This window comes from Triticum dicoccoides, chromosome 1B (genome assembly GCF_002162155.2).
Source record: "Triticum dicoccoides isolate Atlit2015 ecotype Zavitan chromosome 1B, WEW_v2.0, whole genome shotgun sequence".
NCBI lineage: Eukaryota > Viridiplantae > Streptophyta > Magnoliopsida > Poales > Poaceae > Triticum > Triticum dicoccoides.
This window is the reverse complement of record NC_041381.1, coordinates 551868367-551877328: the sequence shown is the minus strand read 5'-3', so window position 1 is coordinate 551877328 and position 8962 is coordinate 551868367.

Sequence of the window (8962 nt, the reverse complement as noted above, 5' to 3'; positions counted from 1 at the left end):
GTTGCGCTATAGCTTGCCGTTATTGTCCCGGACGTCTGAAGTGCCAGAAAGTGGCGTAGTGCTACTGCGAGCCAACCAACTGTCCTCACCCGTGCAAAAGCGGGTCATTAGTGTCGTGAGAGCTGCCATAGACTTGGGTTTCTCCTGGCCGAGGTGTCGGGCAAGCCACTCGTCACGGATATTATGCTTGAAGGCCGCCAGGGCTTCGGCGTCCGGATAGTCAACTATTTGGTTCTTTTTAGTTAGGAACCGAGTCCAGAATTTCCTGGCTGATTCTCCGGGCTGTTGAGTAATGTGGCTCAAGTCATCGGCATCCGTAGGTCGCACATATGTGCCTTGGAAGTTGTCAAGAAACGCGTCTTCCAGGTTTTCCCAACTGCTAATGGAATTTGCGGGCAGGCTGTTTAGCTAGTGCCGGGCGGGTCCTTTGAGCTTAAGGGGAAGATACTTGATGGCATGTAGATCGTCTCCGCGGCCATGTGAATGTGGAGAAGGAAATCTTCAACCCATACCGCGGGGTCAGTTGTGCCATCGTATGATTCGATGTTTACGGGTTTGAACCCCTCTGGGAATTCCTGATCCATCACTTCAGCGGTGAAGCAGAGGGGGGGTGCGGAGCCTCTGTGCCGGGCTATGTCGCGACGCAGTCCAGCTGCATCTGACTGGTTATATTCGGCTCGGCCGGATTTGCTGTTAGTGTATCCGGTATGACGGTCATCGTCATGTGCTGCGGTGCGCCCCCATGATCCGTAGATCGATCTTGGTTGTCCTGCAGCGTTATCCAGTTTATAGCGCAGGTCCTGAGTATTGCCCCGGGCCATGGTAAACCGGTGCGGGGGTGGGGGCTGGTATTCGGGCTGATATGCCGATTTATCCCGACCTCGAGGTGGTCGGTCAGCCGTGTGGTGCTCGAGTCCATATTCCTCGGCAGCCAGGACTTCTGTCCATCTATCTATGAGCAGATCTTGATCAGCTTGAAGCTGCTGCTTCTTCTTCTTCAGGCTTCTCGCAGTGGCAATAAGCTGGCGCTTGAAGCACTCATGCTCTGCGGGGTCTTCGGGTACGCCGAACTCGTCGTCGCCGAGGCTAATCTCGTCTTCGGAGAGGGGAATGTAGTTGTCCTCCTCCGGATACCCGTCCGTCGCCTGTTCATCTGGGCTGTCATGCCCATCTTCCTGCTCGGCCTGCTCAAAGGCGGGTTGTTCGGGGTTGTATTCATCGTCGGCACCGCCCGGATTGTTTTCGTCTCCAGTGCCGGTATTGCCTTGGTGGGGCTTGGAGCGGCGCGGGTGACGCCCATGCTTTGCTTTCTTCTTGGAGGGGTTATCCTCCGTTGCCTCATCGCCATTGGTTTCTTTCGGAGTGTCCACCATGTATATATCATATGAAGAGGTGGTTGTCCACCGCCCTGTGAGCGGTGGCTCCTGTACGTCTCCGGCATCGTCGTCCATACCGTCGATGTCTTCGAAGTCGAAGTCAAGCACGTCGGTTAAATCATCAATCGTGGCGACAAAGTGGGTGGTGGGTGGGCAGCGAATTCCTTCGTCGCCTGCTTCCCACTCAAGCCGGACATAGTTCGGCCCAGAGCCTCCTGACAAAGAGAGAGACTTTAATGAGTTTAGCATGTCGCCAAAGGGCGAGTGCTGAAAGATGTCCGAAGTGGTAAACTCCATTACCGGAGCCCAACCTGGCTCGGCTGGCTCGAGAGTGAGCGGACCGGGACCAACGACCGGATACGAGTCCGGGGGCCCGGGGTTACAGGCCTCCACAGAGGTGAGACCTGTGTTCGGCTCCACCGCCGATGTGTATGCGGCCTATGGGGCGGGGTCTACCCCTCCGTCCTTGGGCAACGCAACCTGTTCCGGATTTAGATCCGGGGCTATTGCAGGGACGATGTTCCGAGCATTGTCCGACAGCAGGTCTAGGCCATGCTCGTCGTGACTGTCTGGCGCTCCTGGCACAGGGCCGAATCCGTCGAAGATCAAGTCTCAGCGAATATCCGCCGTGTAGTTCAAGTTTCCGAACCTGATCTGGTGGCCAGGGGCGCAGCTGTCGATCTGCTCCAGATGGCCAAGTGAATTAGCCCGCAGTGCGAAGCCGCCGAACACAAAGATCTGTCCGGGGAGAAAAGTCTCACCCTGGACCATGTTGTTGATGATTGAAGACGCCATCAAGCCTCGAAGCGACGACACAGAGGAACTCTCAGTGAAAGCACCAATGTCGGTGTCAAAACCGGTGGATCTCGGGTAGGGGGTCCCGATCTGTGCGTCTTAGGCTGATGGTAAGGTTCGGGCCCTCTCGATGGAGGTAAAACCCTAATTTCTGCTTGATTAATATTGAATATATGTGTAGTACAAGAGTAGATCTACCACGAGATCGTAGAGGCTAAACCCTAAGAGCTAGCCTATGATGGTATGATTGTAATTGTGATCGGCCTTCTAAGGGCCATCCACTCCTGTTTATAAAGACACGGAGAGTTAGGGTTTACATGGAGTCGGTTACAAGGAAGGAAATATAATATCCGGATCGCCAAGCTTGTCTTCCACGCAAAGGAGAGTCCCATCCGGACACGAGCCGAAGTCTTGAGTCTTGATGCTTCTATAGTCCGGACGATGCATATAGTACGGCTGTCCGGATACCCCCTTATCCAGGACTCCCTAACTAACGCTGGCTCAATTGAGTACGGGTACCGGGTCCTCTTCGGTGGAATCCATGTCTTCATCGTCAAGATCGGCGAGCCGGGCCCTAAGCCGGACATCTGCGCCGACATCATCGAGACGGCTCAGCGTGCAGGACCCGCTCGAGCTCATATCACCGTGAAGCGTGCCTTCGTGGGATGCATCCATGGAGTGGAACTTGATGAAGGATCTATGTCTGGTAGTGAGACGGCCATCTACTCTAACGGTGAGTCATCCACGGGTGAGACTACTTCACTCTATCAATTGCAAGCTGGTATGCTTGAGGGCTATTTCGATGGCGACAGTATTCTGGACCCCTATGAGCCACCGAACCAGGTCGCAATCTTTATGGCCGGGACACAGCCCGTGCAGAATTCCTCAACTGCGGCAGCAATGACCTCCGGGTCAGCAGCGGCGATGGCAGCTAGGGCAGGAGGCCCTGTGCACCCGCCGGCTCAAGTTTTAACAGACTTATTGGATAAGTTGACGACCTTATTGACAGCAGAAGTCAGCCCGACGAATCGAGATCAGCACAACGCAGAAGTTACAAAGCTGCGAGATGAGATAGCGCAAGCCAAGGCAGACGTGGCGGCTGAGGACGTCAGGATGGCCACATAGCGAGCTTCCCTGGATGCCCAGGCGCAGCGGATCCAAGCAGAGACTTACCGGCTTACAATGGATCAGAATGCTTCAAATGAAGTTATGAGGAGGAGGCACAAGTATCGTCTACCTTTAGTTTATGAGGCGAGAAATCTCTTTTGCACGCGTGGAGCAGGGACCAGTAACCCGCCGCAATTAAACCGGGTTGTAGCACCTGGAACGGGAACGCCGACTCAACCGCGCATGGTGGAGCCACCACGTCTGAATAATATTCCACCTCAACACATGCCAACTCCACCGGGTCATTATTCTAACCCATTTGATAACATGGTTGCTGCAACCACGCGATTGGCGGCTCTCCCAATGGAAGGCGATTCTCCAGCGGTGGTTGAGACACGGAGGGTTAAGGAGCTTCTTCAAACGGCAATGGTACAGCAGGAGGCGCACTCTTACAGCCGAGATAGGATTCATTTGACTCCTCGTCCAAGCCGGAGCTATAGCAAACACATGGACTCACCAGCTGTTTCAAGCAACGCCCAGCACCGTGATCAGCCATGTGGGCATGACCCAGCGCATGATGGTGTTCAAGGCGTGGTCGATCAGGGCAGGATGCGTCAAGAAGCTGAGCAGGTGGCTCAGCCAGCGGTTTATCAGCAGCTTCCAGCTTATCCAACGGTTTCTTTGCAGGCAGGTGTGACCTTTAGATCTACATGTGTCCCGTGTTTGGTGCCGGCTCTCTGTAATGAACGTTTGCCCAAGGATTTCAAAGGACCTCGTAAGGTGCCTAATTACACAGCTGACTTACCCCCTGAGGCGTGGATTGAAAGTTATGAGATGGCCATGGAACTGTTGGAGGTCAGCGACGCTGCATGTGCTAAGTATTTCACCATGATGCTGGATGGAATGGCCCGTAATTGGTTAAAAGGTCTGCCGGCTAATTGTATCGGGTCATGGGCTGAGTTAAAGGCCCAGTTTATTCAGAACTTTAAAGACACATGCAAACAGCCTATATCGATTGTGGACTTGGCTACTTGCACCCAAGAGGAGGGTGAATCAACAACCCATTGGGTGCGCCGGGTCAAAGCTATCATACATTCATCCGATAACATGAATGTCGGTTCTGCAATTTTAATGTTGGAGAAAAATTGCCTTTTTTGCCCCTTAAGCAGAAGCTGGGGCGGCTCAAGCGCGATTGTAATGATATGGGGCAGCTGATGGCAGCACTAATCAAATATGCCGACACTGATAGTACCAAGGACCCCGAGCCTGATGTTGATAAGCCGGGAAAGGGAAAGAAGAATGGCAACGCCAAGGGTCCACAGCATAACCCGGCGAATCAGGGGGGCAACGGTAAATGCAAGGCTGATGGTAGCTCGGAGTTTGTGTCTAACACCAATGCACATGGCAATAATCAACGTCGTAAGGGGAGGCCACCTCCTCGGACCGGCGGATTAGGTCCTACTCTTGAGCAATTGCTGAATGAGCCCTGTCCAAAGCATGGCTCGCAGGAGAAACCAACTACTCACCTTTGGAAAGATTGTTCAATTATGAGGGCTTTCAAAAATTCTAACTCGTTTGACAGCAATCATGGGCCGGACGGCGGCCCAGGTTCCAGTGGCGGCAGTTCTCATGGCCCGGGTTATGGAGGTGGCGGTTCTAATTCTGGCTTCCAAGGCCACCAAAGTAATCAGGGAGGATATAATCAAGATAACTAGGGCAGTTATAATCAACAATCCGCCAGGGGGGTCAGCAGCAGCAGCAGTGTGGATATCAAAGTCATCCAAAGCAGTTGAATAGTGGGCAGTATCATGTGTTCACCACAAGTTTGTGCAAGCGGGACCAGAAGCTTCGTAAGAGGGCTGTGAACGCCGTTGAGCTAGTCGTGCATTATTACTTGCGATGGTCCGAGCAGCCCATAATGTGGAGCCGAGCGGATCACCCACCCCGGGTTGATAACCCGGGTCACTTAGCTTTGGTGGTGGTGCCTCAAGTTGGTGGATATAAGTTCACTAAGGTACTCATGGATGGGGGAAGCAACATTAATATCCTTTATTATGAAACCTTCCGTCGCATGGGGTTAACCGATAAGAATCTTAAGCCGTCTAATACTGTTTTCCATGGAGTGGTGCCTGGTAAGTCGGCATACCCTGTAGGTAGGATTGAGCTGGAGGTGGCCTTTGGAGATGAGCACGATTCCAGGGCTAAGAAGTTAACCTTTGAAGTGGTCAGAATCAGGAGCCCATATCATGCTTTGTTTGGACAGCCGGCTTGCCAAGTTCATGGCACGACCGTGTTATGTTTATCTGTAGTTCAAGATGCCAAGTTACAAAGGGACTATCATAGTACATGGGAGTCGGAAGATAGCCTTGGAATGTGAAGAAGGTGATGCGGCTTATGCCGAGTCTGTCTGTGCAACAGAAGAGTTGAAATTTTATAAGGATAATGTTGACCTGGCGGATATGACGTCTTTGAAGAAGCCAACTACAGAGCATGATCCGGTGCTGAAGTTTAAGTCGGCCAATGACACTAAGCTTGTTGACTTTGCTCCTGGCGATTCATCCAAGCAGTTCAGCATCAGTGCTAATTTGGATCCTAAATAGGAAAGCACGCTCGTCGAGTTCATCCGTGAGAACCAGGACATCTTTGCCTGGAAACCTTCTGACATGCCGGGTGTATCGAGGGAACTCGCTGAGCACACTCTAAATATTGATCCGAATTTTAAGTCGGTCAAGCAATTCCTTCGTCACTTCAACGAGGGGAGGCGTAAGGCCATTGGAGAGGAGGTGGCCCGGCTCGTAGTGGTTGGGTTCATCGTTGAAGTTTTTCACCCTGAGTGGTTGGCTAATCCGATGCTGGTGCTTAAGAAGAATGGCACTTGGTGTATGTGTGTGGATTACACGGACTTAAACAAAGCTTGTCCGGCTGATCCTTTTGCTCTCCCTCGTATTGATCAAATCATTGATGCTACGGCGGGATGTGAGCGTTTGAGTTTTTTGGATGCTTACTCTGGTTATCATCAGATCAAGATGGCAGTTCAGGACCAGGAGAAGACTACTTTTATTACTCCCTTTGGAGCCTTCTGCTACGTGTCCATGCCTTTTGGGCTCAAGAGTGCCCAGGTGACTTACTAGCGATGTGTGCAGAACTACCTTCACAGTCAGATTGGGCGTAATGTTCATGCTTATGTGGATGATATTGTGGTGAAATCCAGAGAGAAAGAGACTTTAATAGATGATTTGAAGGAGACCTTTGACAATCTCCGGGTCTACAATATGATGCTTAACCAGGCCAAGTGCGTCTTTGGTGTGCCAACAGGAAAGCTGTTGGGGTTTCTGGTTTCTAACAGAGGCATTGAGGCTAACCCGGAGAAGATCAAGGCTATTACCTCCCTGGCAAAGCCGGCTTGTGTCAATGATGTTCAGCGTCTGGCGGGTCGAATTGCCGCTTTAAGCCGATTCATAAGCCGGTTGGGTGAGAAGGTCATACCATTGTATCAGGTGATGAAGAAAACAGATGATTTCGTCTAGAATAATGCTACTAACGATGTGTTTGAAGCTTTGAAGAAACAACTAGCTGAGCCGCTAGTCCTTGCTACTCCTATTGATAAAGAGTCGTTGTTATTATATGTGGCTGCTAACGCCCGGGCTGTTAGTGTACCTGTTGTGGTGGAACGGAAGGAAGCAGGCAAGGAATATCCGGTTCAACGGCTGGTTTATTATATCAGTGAGGTGCTCATTGAGTCCAAGCAGAGGTATCAACATTGGCAGAAGCTTGTTTATGGGGTGTTCATGGCCAGCCGGAAGCTTAAGCAGTATTTTCTGGGTCATCCCATCACTGTGATCAGTTCTGCTCCTTTGGGAGATATTATTCAAAACAGAGAAGCCACAGGGTGAGTAGCCAAGTGGGCCATTGAGCTTGGACCTCATGGTTTGAAGTACGTGCCTCGCACCGCCATCAAGTCTCAGGCGCTTGTGGATTTCATCAATGACTGGACAGAACTGCATATGCCTGAAGAGAAGCCAGATAACACATATTGGATTATTAACTTTGATGGGTCCAGGCAATTGGAAGGCTTGGGGGCTGGAGTGGTTTTAGCTTCCCCTCGAGGTGACAAGTTCTGTTATGTTTTAAGATTGATGTTTTCCTGTACTAACAATGCAACTGAGTATGAAGCCTTGCTCCATGGTCTTCGGATGGCTAAGGAGATGAATTTAAGCCGGGTGCGATGTTTTGGCGACTCAGACTTGGTAGCTTAGCAGGTTTCAGGAAAATGGGATTCCAAGGACCTAGTCATGGCGGCTTATCACCATGAGGTTGATGCTATTGTTGGACACTTCAAGGGTTATCAGGTGGAACACATTGATCGCAGGAAAAATGAGGCGGCTTATGCCTTAAGCCGCTTGGGATCTCAGCGTAAGCCGATCCCACCTAACACCTTCTTGGATGTTCTTCATAACCCTTCTGTCAAATTGCCTACAGAGGAAGATCTGGCTGTTCCTGACCCGGAGGCACAATTGGTGGCAGCTCTTCATGCTATCTCAGATAGGAGAGTACCGTATTTGGCTTATATGACCCGGGGCGAGTTACCTGAGGATGAAACTTTGGCCAGGCAGATAACTCGGCGGTCTAAGTCAATGACGATTGCCAACGGCAAGTTACACCATCGCAGTGTCACTAGGGCGTTTCAACGTTGCGTCTCTCCTGAGGAAGGCTGTGAGATTCTTCATGAGATTCATGAAGGAGACTGTGGTCATCATGCCGGTTCAAAATCTCTTGTGGCCACAGCTTTTCGTCATGGATTTTATTGGTTGACAGCTCATGCTGACGCGGAGGATTTGGTCAGTAAATGTGACAGCTGTCAAAAAATTTCACGGCGAGCTCATGTGCCGGCTCAAGAATTAAGGATGATTCCAATTACTTGGCCATTTGCAGTCTAGGGGCTTGATATGGTTGGGCCTTTTAAAAGCTCTAAGGATAAAAAGACCCACCTCTTGGTGGCAGTTGGCAAATTTACAAAGTGGGTTGAGGCAGAGCCCGTTAGTAAGTGTGACACGGCCACGACGGTTCAATTCCTCAAAGAGGTGATTTTTCGCTTTGGTTTTTCTCATAACATTATAACTGATAATGGCACTAATCTGTCCAAGGGTGCTATGGAAGAGTTTTGTCAACGTGAGCATATTCGACTTGATGTCTCATAAGTAGCTCACCTCCAATCCAATGGTCAAGCCGGACAAGCTAATCAAGAAATTTTGATAGGCATCAAGCCCCAGCTTATGCTTCCTTTGCAAAGGACGCCGGGTTGTTGGGTGGAGGAGCTACCTTCAGTGCTATGGAGTATCAATACTACCCCCAACAGATCTACGGGTTACACGCCTTTCTTCATGGTTTACGAAGCAGAGGCGGTTCTCCCTAGTGACATCCGTCATGACTCGCCTCGCGTGGCGGCTTATGTTGAAGCTGATAATGAGCAGGCACGTTAGGATGCACTTGACCTGTTAGATGAGAAGTGTGACCTTGCGGCAGCCCGCTCGGTGATTTACCAACAAAATCTGCGCCGGTACCATAGCCGTCGGGTTAAGTCCAGAACCTTTCAAGAAGGTGATTTGGTGCTCCGCTCATCCAGGATCAAACTGATGTGCACAAGTTATCCCCACCTTGGGAAGGGCCCTCTGTGGTCAGCAAGA